The sequence below is a fragment of the Panthera leo genome, chromosome D1, assembly GCF_018350215.1.
Source record: "Panthera leo isolate Ple1 chromosome D1, P.leo_Ple1_pat1.1, whole genome shotgun sequence".
Taxonomy (NCBI): Eukaryota; Metazoa; Chordata; class Mammalia; order Carnivora; family Felidae; genus Panthera; species Panthera leo.
In genome coordinates, this window is record NC_056688.1 from 27,797,842 (window position 1) to 27,820,359 (window position 22,518).

Consider the following 22,518-nt stretch of genomic DNA (forward strand, 5'->3'; position numbering starts at 1 on the left):
GCTCTCAGATTTCCTAATATATCTGTGCTGTCTTAGGGCCCCCTGACTACTAACAGTCCCTTTGCTACCAACACCTTCAGAAGTGATATGAAAGATATTTGAAAACAAACTGATAATCTCCTAAAACACTGAAGAAGTAGGAGAGGAAAGTGGGCATTATGGCTAATGTTAACTTTAAATTAAACACAGCACTCCCCTTCTCATCACACACACACACACACACACACACATACACACACACACACACACACACACACACAACTAGTCAGAATTATTTATGTAAATGTTTTAAAGAATGGGGCTAGAGATATTTTTCTTCTCAGCAGCCTTTTGAATAGTTTCTATCTTTTTCATCTATTTTCATCTAAGTTGTACTTTAATGTCTTTTAACTGTATAGTTTTATGTGTCACCACTGATGCTAGTCGCCAGATAAATACAGCAGAGTGCTGGCATAGATCTTCTTTATGGGGTATATATATACAAAGTTGCTTCCACATTTGTACACGTGTTCCATATTTTTGGAACCTGAAACTGACAGGAGAAATAATAAACCAACTTTGTAAAGTAACAGATTCCCAATAGTTTAAGGCATTGAAGAAATCTTGACAACCCTCTTTATTATGATGTATAGACAACATTCATTCAGCAGCAAACATTTATTTTCTTGCTACCAAGTTCTAGGCACTCTGCTAGGCTTTGGGGATACCACCATGACTAAAATATGGGCTGTGCTTGTGACTTTTAAGTCTTGAGAGGCAGGCGTGGGTATAAATGAACTGAAACAAAACAATGCAATAATTTAAATGGAATGTTGTGGGAGCACATAGGAGAAAGCCACCAACATTTTCCAGCAGTAGGGTCAGCAAAAGCTTTAGAGCATGATGAAATTCAGTGGCTTTCTGAGACCAAAGAGTTAACTGAGGTAGATTCAGTGCTGAAAATAGCATTTATTCTACCTGAAAAAATAGGACAGTAAGTGGGTGACAAATTGCTCCATGTTTATTTCTTCTTTAAGAAATGGAAATATTACAAGTCTCTGTGAACAATTTTTTCTGCTTGCTAAGGTCTGCCCCTAGCTCATGTGGGAGAAGAAAATAATGAAAAGTAGCTATGATAGTTGCCTTCAAATATTTGAGGTGCTGTCATATGGAGAAAGAATAACACTTACTCAAAGATACTCCAATGGGTCATGGTTGGGACCCAAAGGCAACAATTACAAGGAAGGAGATATTAGCTCCATGTGAGAAAGAGAGCTATCTCTAGTGGAACTGGCTGCCTTTTAGGAGTAGTGAGCTTCCCATCACCAGCAGGATTTGAGTAGAGCCTGGTGATCATGTCTGGAGGAATAACCAAGCTAAGGTTTCTTTTAACCCAATGTTTTTTTTTGTTTTGTTATTTATTTATTTATTTTTATTTTTTTTATTGGATACATACATTTGTGTGAATTAGGAAGCAGAAAGAAGCTTTGGGGGAAGGATGAGGAAACAAGGCACAATGGTGATGCTTAAGACAAAGGATCTTCATTTCCTCCTCGATCTCCAAGTGGAATAATTACACCTATTAGCCACTCAAACTTCTTCAGGTCTCTGGAGGGAAAGATGTATGAATATTATCATTCTGGTCCTATAGAGGAGGGAGCCTCTACAGCTCAGCAAGGATAACATCTATCTTCCATTAAGATAGAAGTACAAGGCTTATTTCATTATGAGATGTTGGAGGCTTGCAGATTCTCAGAAGAAAGGAAAGCAGAAGGGCAAAGTAGTGTTTATTTATAAAGCCAGATTTTACATACAGTGCCCGCCAAGGATTTAATGTCGCGCTTCAAGTGAATAAATCCCTCCAGTGTCAGAGACATAAGACGTTGTCAAGCTGCCTCTGAGACAATGTGATCATAAAGTCTTAGAACCGAAATACCTCCAGTCACCTTGGTAAGAAAATAATCCTCTCTCAAGTGATGCTTTGAAGTTTAATGGAGTTGCTCCCTATCCAGTAAATGAAATCTGGAGTTGTGTGTGGCAGTGCTGTGCTGCTGAAGAGGGCTTCAAAGCAGAGGAGGGATGCTTCTCTCTCTCTCTTGGAGTCCTCCCCAGGATGACCCCAATCTGCTTTTATAGCCCCATTTCCCATAACTGTCCTACATGAAACATATGCCTCAGCCAAACTGTCTACTCCACTTGCTCAGAAAGGCCATGGAGAAGAGTTCAAGCCAGCATACCTGCTGGAGCTGTCCAGGGAGTGCCCCATCTTTTAATGTGGGTTTAGCTGAACGGTCAGGATACAGTTTAAATGAAGGCCAGGCTGGAAATTTGGACCCGATAAGCATAAACGCATCTGATCAGGTGACCATGGGTAGAAGGAGCCTGGTAAGACTGCCCTATCCTGACAGTGAGATCCTGGCCATGTCACTTTTGAGTCCACATGGGCATAGAGAATGAGACAGGTGGAGCATGGTGATTAGTCTGAGGTCAGGAAAAGAATCTCCAAGGCAGGAGATGGGGTATCAGCAACCTGGGGACCATGTCAGTCATGGGACTTGTCCCCCGAAAGAGGAGTTTTATCGAAAAAGGCTTGCAACCAGATGCCATTTCAATGTGGGATCACTGGAGAGGACTAACTGCCATTAAGACAACATTCTTCACAGAAGTGAAGGGCACATCTGGTCCTGTCGTTGCTGTGTGCCAGAATCTTGACTCCGATCATCAGGAAGGATCTGACCTCACAGACCTGGCAGTAATATATAACAATGGCCAGAGAGATTCTTTACTGTAGAGCTTTGTGAGAGTGACAAAAGGATTTAAGTGTGACAGAACTCGCAATGTGTAATGAGAACTATCTGCAGTTCCTTTTACATTGCAATATAGAGCAAAGGCAGTACATCTTTTCAGTTTCTTTTCAGTAAGAAATTGATGATAATCCTTACTGCAGTTTAACCCTTTTGGCTCTGATATAATCTGGATCCCTCTTGAGTATTTCCAATATTTCCCTTACCTCAAAATATCTGCTAGTATAAATGTGCCTTGCCTAAGGAGCTTATTTGCCACAAGTCCTGAGTCATTATTAGCCGAGTTCTATGTAAATCTATACTTGCCCATCATGTTTCTCATATAGCTGGTTGCGCTGACATGTCTCTGAGGTATACTCTATCCTGAGTACCATTTGACCCCTACCTGAACTGAATGAGGCTAGGTGGATAGATAGGAACCAGATCAGAAATGGCCAGAAATGGCCTGTCACACTGTCTCGAAGGCCTAGCCTTGAGCTTTATACTGTGGCAAGTGGAGGGTCACTGAAGGCGATTAAGCATGTCAGTAGAAGAGTCTGTAAGCAAAAGAGTGACAGTGCACAGAGAGAAACTAAATCCTGGGAACCTATGGAGTGGAATCTGATTTATCTCTCTTCAGGCTGAACCCACTTCATATATCCTCCCAGGCAGAGTGGGACGCTGGTAGCGACATGTTAATTGTTCACATAGTGCATAGATATACAGGGAAGATTCTCAAATACTTGAATTTGGAAGTGCAGGGTAGAAATGGATGAAACAAAGATAGATTTGAGAGGGTATAGAGGTACTTGCTGATGAGAACATAGTTAACTTTATCATTTGAAGGTTGAATAAGAAGAAATTATTATATAGAGAATCAAAGCTGTCCTTTATCTGCAAGGGATCTGATGCTTTTTGACTTAAATCCAGTACGATTGTTTGGCCTTCTGAAGCCTGTGAGACTTTGCATTTTTAGGAAGACTTTGTTAATAGCTGGCTCAGTGATAGAGACATGGAAGAGAGACTTGTATACAATTTAATTCTCCTGTTCTGTGAAGGCCCAGCTGATCTTATAAGCGATCAGCTTGGTGGTGGGTAGAGTAACACTGAAAGATTCTTTAAGGCCATTAGTTCTTCCTGTCTGTCAGTCTAGGAAAAGAAGGACAGGATGAGCAATTGAAGTTGCAAAGTGAAGATAAATTTCTATCAAAACTGGAAAACAAATGGGGAGCCTCAGACAAAGATGATCAAGTAGGGTCACTTTTGGAAGTGGAATGTTTCTTGGATAAAAAAGTAAAGTCCCTTGGTTAGAAGAAAGAGGGACACTGTATGATTGTACCAAAGACTGTCAAATTGATACTGTTACCTCTGATATGGATGGTGTCAGAGGTAAAACTCAGTACCCAGGGAATGGGGCCAGTTAGGGTTTGGCAAGAATTGGAAGAGATTTTCAGATTTTCTGAATACTGATACACAGAAATCTGGATATTTTGGCATCTTATTGATAAATGATCATCACGTTTCTGTCACTGAGACCTAAAGGATGAATTGTAGCTAATGAGGCAAAGGATAGGTGGTGATAACGAGTTAACTCTCAAATAGTCCTGGAAAGAGGGGTGCCTGGTTGGCTTAGCCAGAAGAGTGTGTGACTCTTGATTTTGGGGTCATGAGATTGAGCTCCATGTTGGGGTGTAGAGATTGCTTAAATAAATAAATAAACTTAAAAATAAATTAAAAAATAAAGTAGTCCTGGAAAGAGACTACTAATCTAAAAGCCTAAGAGCCAGAAATACCATGTTGAAGGTATGACATAGTAAAGGAAGAGGAATCACAAGAAATAGGTTCATGAAAATCATTCTAGGTCATTTTGAAGAATTTAGGCAATGAGGGCCTTTAAATGATTTTTTAATTTTAAATTGTAGAATAAAGTGACCTGTTGAGATTTGGAACTCAGGTAGTTAATGATGATGGGAGGTTTGAGATAGGGAGACCAATTAAGGGGCATTGGATGATGCAGGCAAGGGATGATGCATTTCTTTTTTTAAAAAAAAATTTTTCTTAACGTTTATTTATTTTTGAGACAGAGAGAGACAGAGCATGAACGGGGGAGGGTCAGAGAGAGGGAGACACAGAATCTGAAACAGGCTCCAGGCTCTGAGCTGTCAGCACAGAGCCCGACACGGGGCTCGAACTCACGGACCGTGAGATCATGACCTGAGCCGAAGTCGGACGCTTAACCGACTGAGCCACCCAGGCGCCCCAGGGATGATGCATTTCTGAGCTAAGGCCTTGGCTGCAGGCATGAAGCAGGTGACATGGATTTAAAAAAAATGGAAATTACAATGGGTCTGACTTGGTGATTGTATTAGAGTTCTCCAGAGGAATGGAACCAATAAGGATCTACAGTATATAGAGAAAAAGGGGAGATTTATTATGAAAATTGGCTTATGTGATTATAGAGGCCAAGAAGTCCCTTGATCTACAGTCTGCAAGCTGGAGACCCAGGGAAGCTGGTGGTGTAATTCCATCTGAGTCTGAAGGCCTGAGAGTCTGGGGCCAATTATGTAAGTCCCATTCTGAGTCTGAAAGCCTGAGAACAAAGTACAACCAATGTCTTTGTCTGAGGGCAGGAGTAGATGGATGGCTCAACCCAAGCAAATTAACCCTTCCAATGCCTTTTCTGTTCTATTCGGGGGCCCTGGACAAATTGCATGATAACAGCACATACAGTTGAGGGCAATCTACTTAACTCAGTCTACAAATTCAAATACTAATCTTTTTTAGAGACACCCTCCCATACACATCCAGGAATAATGTTTATCTGCTATCTGGGTATCCCTTAGCCCAGTCATATAAAATTAACCATCACAGTGATGAATTAATGAAAAGTCAGAGGGAAGAGACAAAGATGACTGCCAGGTTTCAGATTTGGATGCTTTCAGTTAAAGCTGATGATGGTGGGACAATCAATTGTGACAAGAAAATTTAGGCAAAGGGGAAGGTCTGGGGAAACAGGGTCACCCATTTTTAGATATGCTGAGTGTGAGATATTATTGTGAGACAAGCAAGAAAAAATATCCATCTGAAGCTCAGTAAGAAGTCAAGGCTGAAGATTTGATTTAGGAGACGTTCACTTGTGGGTGGCAATTAAGATAATGAAAGCGGATGTGTTGGCTTAGGGAAAGCCTTAAGTGTATATGAGTCAGAACACATGGGGCCTATGGTGATCAGGTGTTCTGGGCCTTGGAGATTCATTCCCTCCCAATTTTGACAGCTCAGCAAGATGCCAACTAGGCAGTTCTGAGTAAGCTCAACAGAACAGGGGGATATCAGTGGCTGAACTCCAGAGCCTTTCCCTTTTCCTGATAATGCTATTCTTTGAAAAGGGAATTCCCACTGCTGAATTGACTAGATATGCCCTTGTCCCCTTATCACTTCTTCTATAAATGTGTAGTGTAATACGAATTTATACAAGTCTCTTGTAGGGGCCTTTCCACAGTGCATACAGCCATGTCTGGCCTGGACACAGTTCCTCGTGGGTAGGGATGAAGACTGCATGTGCTCTGCCATTTCTCACTTGCAGATATTTTTTCAATAATTCTTACATTTTTAATGCATGATACTAACTGTGGTGTGTGTGTTTGTGTGTGTGTGTGTGTGTGTGTATGTGTGACCCCTTTTCCTGACATCTATCATTGCCTAACTTGGGGAAATAGACTAGGCTTAATGAAATGACCTAAAAACCAAGGTTCAGGCTAATACTCCCAGGGCCCTCCCTGGAAGTTACCTAGAAAGATTAGAAACATGTAATTTATTCCAGTCAGAAGTCAGTGCAGTTTTATGTAAATGACATGACTTTCAATTTTCTTTTGGAGTACTGGCATGAAATTCCATAATAAAAATAAAAGCCAGACCCCTTTTTTTTTAATTTTTTTAATCTTTATTTTTGAGAGAGAGAGAGAGAGAGAGACAGAGCATACGTGGGGGAGGGGCAGAGAGAGAAGGAGACACAGAATCCGAAGCAGGCTCCAGGCTCTGAGCTGTCAGCACAGAGCCCGATGCAGGGCCCAAACTCACAGACCACGAGATCATGACCGGAGCCGAAGTCGGACGCCCAACTGACTGAGCCACCCAGGTGCCCCAAAGCCAGACCCTTTAAGCCTATCTTTGAAAGGAGACTCTTATGGAAGGGAAGGGCTCCCAGAACTCAGGACTCATATTCTTCCACAAGAAACTCCTTTTTTAAGTTTCTTTCTGACATTTACTGTCTTGGTCAACTCAGCACAATGGGGGCATCTTTACTCTAAAACCTTCCCCTTTATAACCCTTATGGTAAGTCTCAGTGTTTTAATTAATTATTTCAAAATTTTATAAACACTCAGTAACTCAAATGAGATGTAACTCAAATTAAGGATTTTTTTTAATGACATGTATTTCATAGCAAATAATTACTGTTTGCTCCATGCAGGGAATGATCAGAGGTGCATTACATGTAGTAACTTATTTGACCTTCATAACAACTCCATGAGGTAAGTCCTGTGATTATTCCCATTTTAAAGATAATGAAGGGATGTAGAATAAATGATTTTTCCAAGATTACTCATTGAATTAGTTGGGAGTCAGGATAGGAATGAAAGCAGTTTGTCCTCAGGGCCCTTGCTCTTAGGTACTCTGATACATAGCCTTCTAGTAGTAAACAGAGAATAACAGCCATCAAAGCAAACTTGCAATCTGTGACTTGACCTCTGAGGTTTGGAGTCCTCTCTATAAATAGTCAATGGCAGGTGGGAAATAATTCCTCCCTTTTTGCTGCTATACTAGTCCCTTTTTCTAGATATCAGTTCAGCACCCATTTCCCAGGCATACACACTTCAACTTCTTCCACCAGAAGCACAGGCCCTACAGATCCAAGACTAGAGAAAGAGATAAAAGCACGCCTTTCCTCTCTAAGGCCTGCTTTCTATAGTCTGGAGTACTGTATCTGTTTTTTTTTTCTGGGAGATTGTCAACAGGAATTATGTCCTTTTTCTTCATTGGCCCTACTTCCCACAAGGGAGCAGGTCTCAGCTCTGTATTTTCATCAACAGAACAAATCCAAAGTACATACAGGAATTGCCCACTTGTACCACCACCAGGTAGTTGGCTATGTGGGGTGGTTGGCAATTTCCTGGTTCCTCCAGGTGGAACTCACATCTCTCTCCCTCTCTCTTTGGTCTTCATTGTAACTGTGTCATGATTTAATCATAACTCCTGCCATAGTTTCCTCCTGTTAGTCTGTAAGCATCTTGAGGACAGTGATTTGCCCTGTTTCTGTAGCACATAGCTCTCAATTGCACATGGTGGGTTCCTATAAAATATGTGTTCAATGGATAAATGAGTGAATAAATAAACTTAATGTAGTTAATCCTATTTTTTAGCTTTCAGGTTCCTGACCTCAGGTCCCTTTCTCCAAAGGTCTCCTGAGTTTTTGAGTCTATTGAATATTTTAAACAAAACCAGATCACACAATTTAGTGGTAACTTAATATATTCCTGCAGAATCTTCTATTAATTAACTGAGTGATTTAACAACAATGGACTTTATTGTCATTTTATAGTGCTTTGCTAATACTTCATTTTTATTCTCATCTTATTTTCCCACCCCCTAATCTGAAACAATTTTTACTATCTTCCATGCAGCACTTTATATTCCTCATAATCAATATTAATTTCATTCTAAGATCATATTTTGAGATGGAGCTGTTTGCTTGGTTCAAGTTTGGAGATCAAGAGGAGTTTGTAAAATCTGTGTTTTCAAAGAAAATTTCTTATTAAGATAATTATCTGCCAGGCTAGCAGGTTAATTTCAATACCATTGTTGCAGAACTCACACATTGATGTATTTCTGCTTCAAGGTGATTGGGTCACTCTTTGAGAAAGGTTGCCACAGCTTGGGTGAAGCAGGCATGGAGGGGAGAGGGAAAGGAATCCAACAAGCAGGTGGCGTTCTCCCCATCGCCCTGGATTTCTGTACAGTTGGCACGGCCAGGCTTGGCCTTGGGAGACTGAAGCACACCTCTCCAAGCTCTCAGAAGCATTTGACACTGTACGGAATGAAGGTTCTAGGAACAAAGCCATCCATGGGAGGGGGCTAATGGGAAAAGAAGGTGGGGGAGAGCCGGTGAACAGCTCTCCAAAGATAACTTTCAGGAGAAGTGATCTGAGAACACATTTGGGGATATTTGTGGGGGATTTTTGCTCCACATTCCAAGTACTTTGTTAATTCAAGACACTCCATTTGTCATAAAACTTAAAAGGGTTTCGGTAGAATTTTTTTTATTAAGATGAATAATAGGGTTTACTAATTCATCATTTAAAAAGGCAAAAGTTGCTATACAATTGCAGAACAGGAGCAAAAGAAGAAATCATTTCTGTTCTTTCTGGAATCAGCGTTCTGAAAATTCAGAGTGTGCCTTTCTTTTCTTGGCTTGGATTTTTTTTTTTTTGTCAGAAGAATGTTATCAATTGAGTAATTATGCAAGGATTCACATGGGGGAAAGGCAGAAAATGGAGATAACTCTTTTAAAAGAAAACGTAAATAGCATCATGGCTTATTCAAAAAGAAGGCCTACTGATTCATAAATAGATCCATGGGCTGGTGGAGCTAGAGGCAGAACTAGCATCCAGACGAGGGGAACACACACATTCACTGACTTCTTTTCTCTCCATTCTCTGATTTAAACAACTAAATGAAAATGGTCCTCGAATCTCTTCTCCTGCTCCCTCTCTCCTTCTATGTTTCTTTCTCTTCTCTCTACTGCTCAACCCTCACTCCAAATTTCTCTCCTATACCTCTCATAATACGTGCTAATTTTAAAAGCTATGTTATTTTCTTCAGGCTTTGTGTTCTTTGCTCTCATGTGAGCAATAGGTACCCATTAAACATATTTTAATTGCTTCTTTGCTATCAATGTCATTTTGTGCTACATTGTGTATGTTCATTTTTATCACTTAATTTGATCTTCAAAAGCACCCTGGAAGGAGGTAGGGAAGTGTCTTAACCAGTTTTGTCAATGGGGAAACCCAAACAAAGACCATTCCATTGGCCAGGCTGCCTTGACCAGCAAGGGGACGGCCTTAGGACCATAACCCTGCTTCTACACTCCAAGGTGCTAATTTTTCCACCCTTTCCAGCTCCCATGGACTATTGCAGTATTTCCTAAGCTGTCTCACACATTCACTCTTGCCACTCTGCCATATTTTCTCTAAGGAGAAGCTCAAGTGACCTTTTAATTTTTTTTAATTTTTAATTTTTTAATGTTTATTTATGTTTTTGAGGAAAAGAGAGACAGAACTTAAGTGGGGGAGGGAACAGAGAGGGGGAGACACAGAATCTGAATCAGGCTTCAGGTTCTGAAGGGTCAGCACAGAGCCCAATGTGGGGCTTGAACTCATGGACTGCGAGATCATGACCTGAGCTGAAGTTGGATGCTTAACCGACTGAGCCACCCAGGCTCCCCTCAAGTGGCCTTTTTAAAATGCAGACCTGGTCTTGCCTGTCATGGCATAAATGGCTTCACTTCACTCATGGGATAAACACCAGTATATTTCACATGGCCACAGGCCCTGTGGGGTTTGGCTCCACCTGTGTCTGGCTTCATCTTGCCCTGTATTCCCCATCTGCTTTCCACTCTGAGCACATTGCTATTTTTTCAGCCACTTGTTTTCTTCTGCTCCCTCCTGCCTCAGCCTCTTTGTTTGCTCTGCATGAGATGGTCTTCTCTCCTCACTTCTGTCCTTCAGATATTGGCTTTAATATTGACACTTTGAGAAATCTCTGACAATTCCCCCCTACCCCCACCCCTGGTCAGATCCCTCTCTTCTGTGTGCTCAGGGCATAGTTGAAATTTTATACTTATGTGTATGAAATGTCACATAAACTTTACAAATATTTGAAGAACATGTATCTCTTCAGATGGACTTTAAGCTCCATGAGGCCACAGGCTATGTCTTTATTTGCTTACAACTATATGCTCAAAAAATATTTATTGAGCCAATCCAGGGATAGTAGAATTGAACTGTGGAGAGGCCAAGAAAATATGACTTTTCAATGTGACTCATCTTGGGAGGGTATGACTTTGAAGCCTGGTCAATGTAACAATTTCTTTAGGGATTGAGTAGAACACAATGGTTAAGTATGAAAATGAAACAATTTGAAGATTACCTTGAAGACTAACAGAAACTGTTAAAAAAGGCAGTAGAACACAGTTATCCAAGAGACCTGTCAAATGGTATGCCTTTGGTGAAGTCTATCCTGATCAATCTGGGCACAGTTGGATATTTTCTGCTCTTCTTCCCTTTCCACACTGCACAGTCCTAATTGTTATAAATGCCTGTATCTCCAACTCAACTCCATCTCTCGTAGGGCAAGGATCATGCTGTATTTCTATTTGCCTTCTATCTCACATGATCCCTAACATGGCAGGAACTTAACTAATATTTGTGAAATGAATTTAAGTTGCATTTATTAAGGAAAGCCAACCACACCAAATATAATCAGAAAGAACCACAAGCTAGCATTATGTGAGGGTTGGAAGACCAACTGGGTCACAAGCCAAAGGGAAGCCATTTCCAGTGTCATTGTTTTACCTCTCCAACTCCTACATCTGCTTCACCTAAAGGTTGATAAGAAATTAATCATAAAAATCTTATTTTTATTATTATCATCCCAGATTAATCATATCCCTTCCATAGGATGCTTGTGGTTTGGTGGAAAAATGGTGAGCTTTGTTGTCATATACGCTGGTTCTAATTTTGCCACTCGTTAGGTCTATGACATTCGACAAGTGGCCTGGGGTCAGGCTGCTCACCATGGAGTAGAGATAATATAATCTTCTGAAAGTTGTCACATGGCTTGTGGGACAGGTACAAATTTCACTAGCATGTGAGCATCTCAGCCTTTCTTGTCTCCTGCCCCATCAGTCCCAGCCCACCAAAGAACATTTTGTCTTTGTGGCAGCTAGTACAGCTTTCCTTCCTCCTCCTTCCTGATAAGAATTCCATCTTTGACAGCTAGTTTTGTAATTTTATGATGTAGAATCCAGTGAATGAATACAGCCATGTCTAGAGAGGTGGGAGTTAACCAAGAAAGAAATAAAAGACCGGAGCCTCATGGCAGGAGCTTTGGGGCTGCTGGGAGGGTGTGAGGCACTTAGACAGGGCTCCCTGGTGGCTGTGGGGCAGCAGAGAACTGGAGTTTAGGTCACAGTGCTTGTTTGCTTGCTATTAGGTAGTATTGCCCTATCTTAGGAGTTGGATTCTCTTAATGTAGTTTGAAAGAGTTAAAACTGCAATCCCTTTAAAACTTATGTATGACTTTTGGACTGTAATTCTTTGAATGAAACTACTCCAAGACTGAGCCACAAGGAAGCCCTGGATCTTAATGGTATGTGTATTGAGATGATTAGATGAATATTATGGGCACTTAATACATTACTCCTATTGTCCTCATATCCTATGACCTTACTGACACTGTCTGAGTCAGATAAACAAATTGGTGAGGAAGATGAAGGGAGGTCTTGATGTAGGTCACCTGAAAGCCCCCTTTGCTTCAACTATTTGAGTGTGTCTAGGGAAATATATTTGGGGTTTTAATTATTTAGATAATTGATTTGAGTCTCCACTTCACTTGCCTTTCAAGTCAGAAAACACTGCAGGCTTGCTGCAAAGTTGGTTTCTGGGGTTTACTTTTCTTTCCATTGTTGTTTATTGAAAATGGTGAATGAAACCTAATGTTCTCCAGACAGTTGTCAATCACAGCAAGATACTTGGGAACGATTGGCTAGATGTGAGTTGAGGAGCAGATCTGCCTCGGGCCAGAGCTATGCGATGATTCAAACTTCCAGAGCCAGGCTGACCTTTCCAGTAGATGTTGGCAGGTTCAGGGCTCTGCAGAGAGGACAGTCCCTCTGAATGGCAGTTCACAGAAAAAAAAAAAAAAAGAAGAAGCAGAAGGAGAAGAAAAAATAAATCACAAGTAGAAAAAGAGATTTTAACATCAAAGGAAATAAGTGCTATAAAGACAGAGAAGTTTCTGATGATTTAGACCTCATTGGTGGCTGGCTGCCTTTCCCTCTTGACTCTCTTGTCTGTATTCTGGGGAAAATGGAGGGAAACATTCTCACTGATTTTTGTCAAGTGAAAGATGCTTAATATGGTAATCAGCCCCTTCTGAGGAGAATGTATGTAGAAGCACAGCCCCAGCAGCAATGATTATACAGTCCCTAATTGTCTCTCGTGTCAGCTCAGACCAAAAAAGATGAAGGGGACAGGGAGGGAGCCACCAAAAGAGGAAATTTTAATCATGTACCAAGAGGCATTCTGGACTTCTCAAACCATGGGGAGAAAAGCTGGTGGTTGGTGGCGGGAGGGTGGGGGAACAGTACAAATCCTGTTTTTTTACCTTGATACTTACTGAAACTGATTTTTGTCATTACTTTTGTTTTAATTTCCATAGCTTGATTTCCCCCACAGGATTTGGGCATTTGCTTAGGAAACTGTGCTGAATCCTAATCTGCTTGCTTCCTCACATGCCCAGTGAAGTTGGCATTAGAGGGGGTGAGGGGCAGCCTTTGGACAGAAGTGACCTGGTCCTGGGAACCTCAGGTGACTGGACAACAGTGGCTACTGCTCTCTTATTCATGACTGTTTTTGGGTTTTGTCCTCAGAAGCATTTTGGGGTGGGGTCCTTGAAGAGCAAGCCTTGCTAAGGTGCCCTAACATGCTCTCACAACATTTACCCATCATCCATCCATTCTGTTCTTTACTTGGAGGTAAAGTGAAGTGGTGAAAACAGTGAAGCTTTGGGTCCAATGAACCTGCTTTGTTCCCTGACACCTCTGCCACAGGAAAGGCAGATAGTTACTATCTACTCAGTAGGATGGTTGTGTGGAACACATAACTGTTGGGAGTGGTAAATAGACCCCTAGAGCAATAGAAAGAGAGAGCAAGTAGAAATGCCTAGCTCACTGCCTGGCATGTAGTGGGTGCTTGATACAAGGTAAGAGCATTTGGTCATCCTGCAAACCCTGAGGGCTGATGCTGTTCTGGATACCAAGAAAGGTACTGGGGTCACAGGAGGCAAAATGTGCATCCCACAGGGAGCTGCTTGGAAATCTAAGATTATTTTTAATTTCTTCCACAAAGAAACTACAGATTATACTGTAATCTTTGGGAAGGTAGCAGCCATGCCTGGAGATGTTGTGTAGCACAAGAGGCAGGCACACATTTTTGACATATTAATGATATTCTCCTACCATGAGCAGCTTCAGTGTGCCTTTGGGCTGGTTCCCATCACTGGTGATTAAGGAAACAAACACATGGGCTTGTAATAAACATTGTTAGTGAGTGCTGCTGCTGCTGCAGAGTATTAAAAAAAAAGCCTTGTGGGTGAGAAACAAAGGGTTTAAGGGAAAATCTAACCTTATCTTGCATTGAAGGTCCACAGAAGTCTGAGGCCTGCAGAAGTGGGACCCCATTATTATAATGACTCTATATACAACCTCTTTCAAAAAATATTCCCTGTCTTAATTAAGAAGTAATGAATGTGTAAATTGCCAGCATCTCTAGCAGAGCTTAATGAAAGGAGATACTTCGGGGTGAGAAAGAGGATAGGATCTTTATGTGTCTCATAAATCAGTGCTTCTGAAACTGTATTTACATAGATATCACACAGGAATCTTATTAAAATACAGATTCTGATGCGGTTGGTCTGGGGTAGGGCTTGAGAATCTGCATTTCTAAAGGTTCTGGGTGCTGCTGGCCCTCAGACCACATATTCAAAAACAAGGCACTCAATTAGCACATGTCAGTAGCTCTCTCTGCTCCCTGCCCTGAGAGAGTATTGCCCCTCTGCCAGAGGCAGGAAGGTCCTGATTCATTGAACAGCCTTCTTGGACCACTTTTTCCATCTCACTGATTCTGTTTCAGCTGAGAATCCACTTGATTCATCAGGTACATTCTCCCCAAACTCCTGGAGACACAGCTCCTAGAGAGACAAACAAACAATGACTCTTTGGGGACTTCTGTCCACAGCTCAGTGGGTGAGAGACACACCACTTCCCAGGGTTTAACCAGCAAGAATTCTCTCTCTGCTGGCTGCTGCTCTTCCCGTGTTTGGACAACGATGATTAAAGGCCCACACGCTTCCAGCTAAGTGTTGGTGATTGGCTGGCAGGCTTGAAAACACCAGCTTTTCCAGAGGTCGATAAGCATTGGGGAAATATTTTTCATGCTGAGCAGGACTACGCAAATTGCTCAGCATCTGGAACAAATTGCCGTATAGGTACCTGGGCTGCAGAGGAGCAGGAGAAAAAAAGGCTGCCGTCAGAGAAAGAAACAGAGCCTCCTGATTCGGCAGGCAGGAGATGGGAACCTGCCTGGCCATGGGATGCTGTGTAGCCTCTGTGTTCAGTGGTGGGGAGCAGCATTCCCCTGGAAGGGCTGACAGGAGCCAGGACGAAGTCCACTGGCTTAGCAACCTGGAGAACAGGGTTTTGCAAAAATGTGGAAAAGTGTGGGTGCCGGGAGGGGAGAGGACTCTGTGGATTAGTGCATGTGGATCACATAGAGACCTTGAGTCCCAGACACAAGTAATAATGGCTCAGTTATCATTCATCAGGAGCCTTGATATGCCAGGGGCTTTCCCCTAGGCCCTGTATACATGACTCCTTTAACCCCTGCAATACTTTGAAGTAGGTATGTTCTTTTATTCCCATTCTGTTGATGAAAAAATTGATGCCTAGGAGATGACATGAGTTATCCAAGAATACATCCCATTTGGGTTAGCCTATGGTGACTGAGGAGACTCAGCAGCACTCCATGGGTACAATGGCTTGCAGATTTTGAAAGAATAGGTTGGGGTGCCACATGCTGCCAGCTGTCTCTTCCACTTGGTACTGTCCTCCTCTTGCCAATGCCAGCCTTCCTCTCCCTGGGGACCCCTGTGGGGACTTCTGCTGCCCCGCCTTTGGGCACTTCCCTCTCCACTCCTGACCCTCTCCATACCTGCTGTCCCAGTCCACCCAGGACTCATGCCTGCCCTCACTTCTTTCCTCTTGGCAATACTTCTCCCCCCATCCCATTGCCACTGGAAATCTGAATGTCCACTTTCATTTCCTATTGTCTGTGTTCCCCAAATTGACCAGAATGACAGCTAGCAGGGTTGATACAACTGGTCCATGTTGGAGCACTGCTGAGAGTGGGCTGTCTAGGTAACCTTGACTGTGCTGCCCTCTTCCCCTGCCAGGGGGCACTCACAGAACATGACATGGGCAGTACATAATTAGCAAAACCCTGGTCGTGAGCTGATGATCCCACAATCGTTGCTCCTACCCTAGGTCAACAAGTGGATGGAAATGAAACATTTACCACAGCCAAAATAAAGATGCATGCTCTCAGAACTTAATACCACTCATCAATCCTTTTACTTGTTTTTGGTAAGTTCTTTCTCCTGATGCTTCCCAAGTCTTTTAGAATTTTTCTCCAATATTTTGTATTTTCCCAGTTCTTTAACTATTTCTTTCCTTTGATGTATTTTCCTCTGCCTAGAAGTATACTGCTCCCCCCATGGTAGGCTGAAAAAAACTGGCATCTCAAAGATATACTCACTTCCCAATCCCTGGAACCTGTGAATATTACCCTATAATGCAAAGAGTAAGTATCACCTTATACAGCAAAAGACAGGATTAAGTTAAATATTTTGAAAGGGGGGGCTTATCTGGGATCATCAAGATAGCTCCTAAGTTCAATCATAAGTGAGCTTATAAGAGAGATAGGGTAAATTTTGAGACAAATACACAGAGAAGGAGAAAACAGAGAAATTTGGATTAGTCAGTGTTCTCTGAGAAACGGTATATATATATATATATATATATATATATATATATATATATACCACTGACCCTTGAACAACACAGGTTTGAGCTGTGCAGTCCACTTATTTGTAGAGTATTTCAATAAATGTATTACAATATTATAAATGTATTTTCTCTTCCTTATGATTTTCTTAATAACATTTTCTTTTCTCTAGCTTACTTTATTGTAAGAATATAGTATGTGATACATATAACATATGGAATATGTGTTAATCAACTATTTGTGTTATCGGTAAGGCTTCAGATCAACAGTAATACTAAACTCTTAGGAGTTCAATTTGGGGGGAGTCAAAAGTTATATGTAGATTATTGACTGTGTCTATATATCTATACATCATCTATATATCTATATCTGTATCTATCTATATCTATATCTATATCTATATCTATATCTATATCTATATATCTATACCTATATCTAGGATGTATTTGGAGGAATTGAGTCACATAATTAGAGACACTGAGAAATCCCACACAATGTTCTGTCTGTAAGATAGAGACCAAGGAGAGCCAGTGGTGTGGTTCCAGTCTGAGTCCAAAGGCCTGAGGACCAGGACAGTCAATAAAGTAAGTCTCAGTCTGAGGGCAGAGGCAGATCTGTGTCCCAGCTCATAAAGTCTGGCAGAAAGTAAACTCTCCCTTCCTCTGCCTTTTTGTTCTGTTCAAACCCTCAATAGATTGGATGATGCCTACCCACACTGGGGAGGGCAATCTGCTTTACTCAGTTTACTGATTCAAATGTTGATCCCACCTAAAAACACCCTCACAGACACACCCAGAAATAATCTTTATCCAAGTGTCTGAGCATCCTGTGACCCAGTCAAGCTGACACATAAAATTAACCATCACAATCTTGCTGTGATGCAGCTACTAGTCAAGGAATGCCAATAGCCTCTAGAAGTTGAAAGAGGCAAGGATTAGATTTTCCCTTGGAGACTTTGGAGACAGTGTGGCCCTGTTGATGCCTTGATTTTGCACTTCTGACTCCAGATCTGTAGGATAATAAATATCTATTGTTTCAAGACATCCAGTTTGTGCAAATTGGTTGTGACAGCTCTATGAAGCTAATACACCCAACTATGTATGTAAAATCGTAATCTCTGAACACCATGTGTCCCCATCAGCTTCTGAATTTCTTTCCTACCCTTATTACCCCAACGTTATCATCCATATTCCCTTTCTACATCCTCACACCATGTGCCTCTCCTCACGGCACTGTAATCAGGCTTTCCTGCCCTAATAAGGTTACCGGTAACATTCTAACTGTCTAGGCCATTAACCAGGTCTCCTGTATTCCTGCCTCCTTCCTCTCTGGCATCACATCTGCTCTTGTCCATCCTTTCCTGGTGACTTTTCCTTCCTTTTGGACTTCCCTTCCTCTGCCAGACTTTGAAACACTGGCTTTCATCTGGGTTCTCCCCTTGACCCAACACTTATTTTCGTCTGTTCACTTCACTCTCAAATTTTAGCTAGAAGGCCCATGGTCATTTGAGAGGGCTCTGCTCAAGTCTTATTCCAAACCTAAGTTACTACTCTGTTTCTGCCTTCAACTCCTATAGACTAAGCTGACTTTGCCTCTTCTGGGTCTGTTAGAATCAAAAGTAACAATCACACATTGCTACTAAACTAAGAAGCATATTTAATTTACTAGCAGAGACCACTGATGAAGCCAGATTCTTGCACACAAACTTTAATCAGAGACCATTGTCTGCTGCCCTGGCTTTCCAAACATTCCTTGTCCTGCACTGCGATGGCACATCCAGAGGGGGGCCAGAAATCTCTATCTTCTCTGCAGCTGGGGTCACACAGGCCTCCTTTCACCAGGTAATTCCATCAGTGTGTTTTTTTGTTTTGTTTTGTTTGGTGTGTGTGTGTGTGTGTGTGTGTGTGTGTGTAAGCTCAGTCAATGGTTCCTGAAGATAGGGCAAACTGTCATTCAGCCTGAGTCCAGCCCCTTTGGCACTGACTCATCTGACCATGTGATACATTCACTCCTCCAGTTGCTATCAAACAAGAAAGGATCAATGAAAGGACTTCCAGAGGAATAAGTAAGGGTGTTAGTAACTATAGTTCAGCTGGAGAGGTGGCCCAACATCCCAAAACTGGTTATTTGTAATAGGCTGGGCTGGTGCCTTTATATATTTAGTCACCTTCTATCAAATCTCAAAGCTGAGGATCAGAATCACTTCTCATATTACATTTACTTAGGCAGGGGTATTTTCAGCTTTTAAATAGGCTTCTCTGACCATTACAAGCTACCAGCTCTGTGTAGGTGATTCCCAGGAGTTTTCTTCTCATCTAGGCTGCTCCTAGGCTTTGTCTTACCATTATCTGCCTGGATGGCATGGCTGCCTTGATGTTCCACATACATCTTTTGCTCAGGTTCCAAGCTTAATTCATTATCTTTATCCTGCCCTAATTTTTTCCTAAGTTAATACCTTATTTGTTTGTGACCCCATACCCTTGTGACCTATGCTGGAGACTGGGCATCACTCTTAACCCCTCCCTGCCTTCCCACTCTTTATCCTATTGTTTAGTGCCTTGTTTCAGTATTTCTGGAATCTTTTACCTCTCCTTTCTACAACTGCCTTGACTCTACGCCCTTGGACAATCTCTTGACCTTCCAAGACTTTATTTTCTATCCTGAAAAATAGAAATTTTAATAGTTCTTTCCCAGTAGAGCTACAGTGAACATTAAATGTATAATACTTTGAATTTGAATGATGTCTGGCACATACATATACACATACAAGCACTCAATAAATATTAGCTATATTATTATCAGTTAAAGTCTTTGCCTTCTCTATATAAAACTGTGTTATTAACTATTAGGCTTTCTGCCTTATTTTGTCCGTTCAAACCTGCTTTTTCCAGAGCTGCTGGAGGAGGTGATGATTTAACACCTAAATCTAAGCATATTATTCCTCTCTTAAACTCTTCAGTGATTTCCCAGTACCTACGGGATAAGATGCAGTTTCTTAAGAAGGTAAATGAGCTCTCCATGACATGGTTACTGTCCAATTCTCCAGCCTTGCCCCTGGCATTTTCAGACTCATACTTTATGTTCTACACAAAAACTTAGTCTACACTAAACTGTATAGATAATGACTTCATCATGCAGGCAGGGAAGTAGGTGCCCATGCTCATGAAATTCTCTTTCTCTGAAATGCCCATCCTTCCAACTGAACCCACACCTTTCTTCAAATGGCTAACATTAGTCAATGTAAGGCTCAGATCATGTGTGCCCCCTGCATCCCACCCCAGCACCTGCATGGAGTACCCCTAACTCATAGCCTCTGCACACCTGTACATCATAGAACTCAACAAACGATATACATGATTATGTCCTCTACATCTTTTTCTTCTCTGCACTTGCAGCAGGTGGTGTGGCCCACAGTAGATGTCTGAAATGCTTGCTGTGCTTAATTGTCTCTTCTTGTCTACACTTAGGTTCCGCCTAACTGGTCCGTGGAAACCATTGTTTTGAAATGTTGGTGAATTGGGGAAGCAGAACAGGTCTGCAAGATTCCAGGGGTTTCCATTCTGGAAGAATACAGTGTGGACAGTGTCTCCTGGCGCCATGCCTCGCACGCAGTGGCCCTCCATGAGAGGCCATGACAGGAAGAACATAATCATTAAGAAGCAACTGCTTTGAACATAATTAAAACATCACGTGTGAGATCAGTGAAGGCAATAGGGGCCAATGGTGAAATGCAGAAGACTGGAACACTGGGCTGAGACAGGGTCTAGGGGAGTTAAACAGCTGTGGAGATGGCCAGAAAGGCACAGCTGGGAGGGAAAAGCACAGTTCCAGGAGTGGCCCCCACTAGAGATAGAGAATAGGGGATGGAAGGGTTTTAATTGGGTCACTTGTTATTCAAGGGTTCTCTTCTGTCCCTAGGTAGGTATTTGGGCTAGGAAGTCACATGAACTTGAGCAAAGCAGGGTAACAATGCCTGTGGGTTGCTAGGTGGGGTATGGAGTGCTCTAGTCCTGCCAGGAAGGCCAATCAGCCAGGACTAAGGAGAACTTACTCAGGCAGGATCTCAGTCATCTGAACACAGCATGGCTGGGGGTGTGGTCGGGGTAGTCTTTGGTAATGGTGTTGAGCCAGTGGCAGCTGGGCCTGCGCTTCAGGGCCCTAGACTGGGGAAGGCCCCTCATTCTAAACCTCACCAGATGTTGCTGGCACTGTTGGTGCTCCATAGTTCCTCCTTCCTGGATGCAGCACCATCTCAGGGATGGGATACAGCATCATTTTATAAGCTTTCCAGGGCTAACGGGATCCACTTGTCACATGGATCAAGAGAGGCGTCCCAATTTCAGTAATATTCCAAAGGCAAAAGAAACTGATTTAACTTCGAGGAACACAATTTTTAGTAGCTCTGGGAGGACTGGTTCAGGAAGTGAGGCAAAAGGACCCCACAAGGAAGGCATTCCTGTAGGTGAAGGCAGAGGCAGGCACCCTGGGAAACTTTGTGCACCCGGGACTCAGGGGGTCCTCAGGTTCCAGTGGGGCAGACTGAAGGGCAGCAGAGGACCCTCTCCTGCCTGCAGCACCTTCTGTGCTCACTGCTTCCTCCAGTACTGAGGCATTTCTTTGTCAAGCTGCAGGCCCCTCCCCACCAATGGATTCCAGCTCCCTCCTTCTTCAGGCCAGGCTGGGATGCATTCTCCCTTTGCTTTGATGTTTTCCAGGATTTCCTAGGGAGCTACCACAGTCCTTGGTGACCTGTTCAAGGGCTTTGTGACCTTCTCCGTCTTGGAAACACTTCTCTACCTCGAGGAGGCTGCAGTCTAAGTTTGGTTGCCTCCTCAGAGGAGCAATACAACAGCTGTTGGTCCTTCTTTTGGGAGGGTTTTTTTTTTGTTTTTTTTTTTGTTTTTTTTTGCCGGCTCTTCATCTTTTCCAGGGTTCGCTGCCCCAGATGAAGGATATTCCATAAGAGCCCTCTTCACCTCCTGTACACTGGCAGGAAAGCAATTTATCACTGCATTTTAAAAAATCCTCATTAAGGCAAATTAAGGCAGCAAAGCTGGCAACAGAAGGTTTTTGAAAAAAAAATAGTGTTCATGAAATATTTATTAAAACAGCCATTGTAATAAATATTTGAAAACCAGTTATTAACGTTAAATCATATCAGTGTCAAGCATACGTTATACACCGTCTGTTCTGCTAATTGAGTGTCAGGGTCAGATGCTCCGTCTCCTGGCAGGTCAGCTGGAGGAGCATGTCCGTGCGCTCTGCCGGCGTCCCTGAAGCCTCTGCTGAAGGCTGATCCAGAACCCAGATCCCCAGAAATGGAGCAGCTCCTGCGATGCACGGGCCTCTAACATCTTCTCACCCAGCTAAAGGAGGTTGCGGCAAGAGTGAGTGCGGCAGTTTCAGCTGCAGGACGGAATTGTGGGGTCCTTGGAGATGGAGAGCTCTATCCGCTAACATGTATGATTTTGGAGAGGACAGAATGATTGGATTCTAGGAAATACAAGAGATTGCATGGAATAAGCCCTGGGCCCCACCCACTGTGGTTTTCTTACACCGCCTGTTTTTGGTTTCTTTTTGTTTTGCTTTCCCTTCTTGATAAACGTAATGTGTCCATCACAGCGCCTGTAAGTCCCACGTCCGCCGTGACATACTGGGTATTCGTAAGGAACATGGCACACCCCCTGCTTGAGCCACTGCAGCTGGGATTTCTCTCCACCCATCTACTTCGCGCTCTGCTCTTTACTGGCCACTCTCCTTGCCACACGACCTCTCATTTCCATCTTTACCTCCTGTGTCTATTAATTAGTCTTTTTCTTTAATGCAAAGACATTTTGAAGAAGAAAACACAAACAATCCAG

The 22,518-nt window shown here is 42.5% G+C and overlaps 1 long non-coding RNA gene across 1 annotated transcript; it reads left to right on the top strand.

The window, feature by feature from the left end:
• The first annotated feature begins 7,227 nt into the window (after positions 1-7,227).
• LOC122201092 lies at positions 7,228-16,447 on the top strand. The gene is made up of 3 exons (XR_006194074.1): positions 7,228-7,291; positions 16,138-16,236; positions 16,349-16,447. It is a non-coding gene; the product is annotated as an uncharacterized LOC122201092 (long non-coding RNA).
• The last annotated feature ends 6,071 nt before the right edge of the window (positions 16,448-22,518 follow it).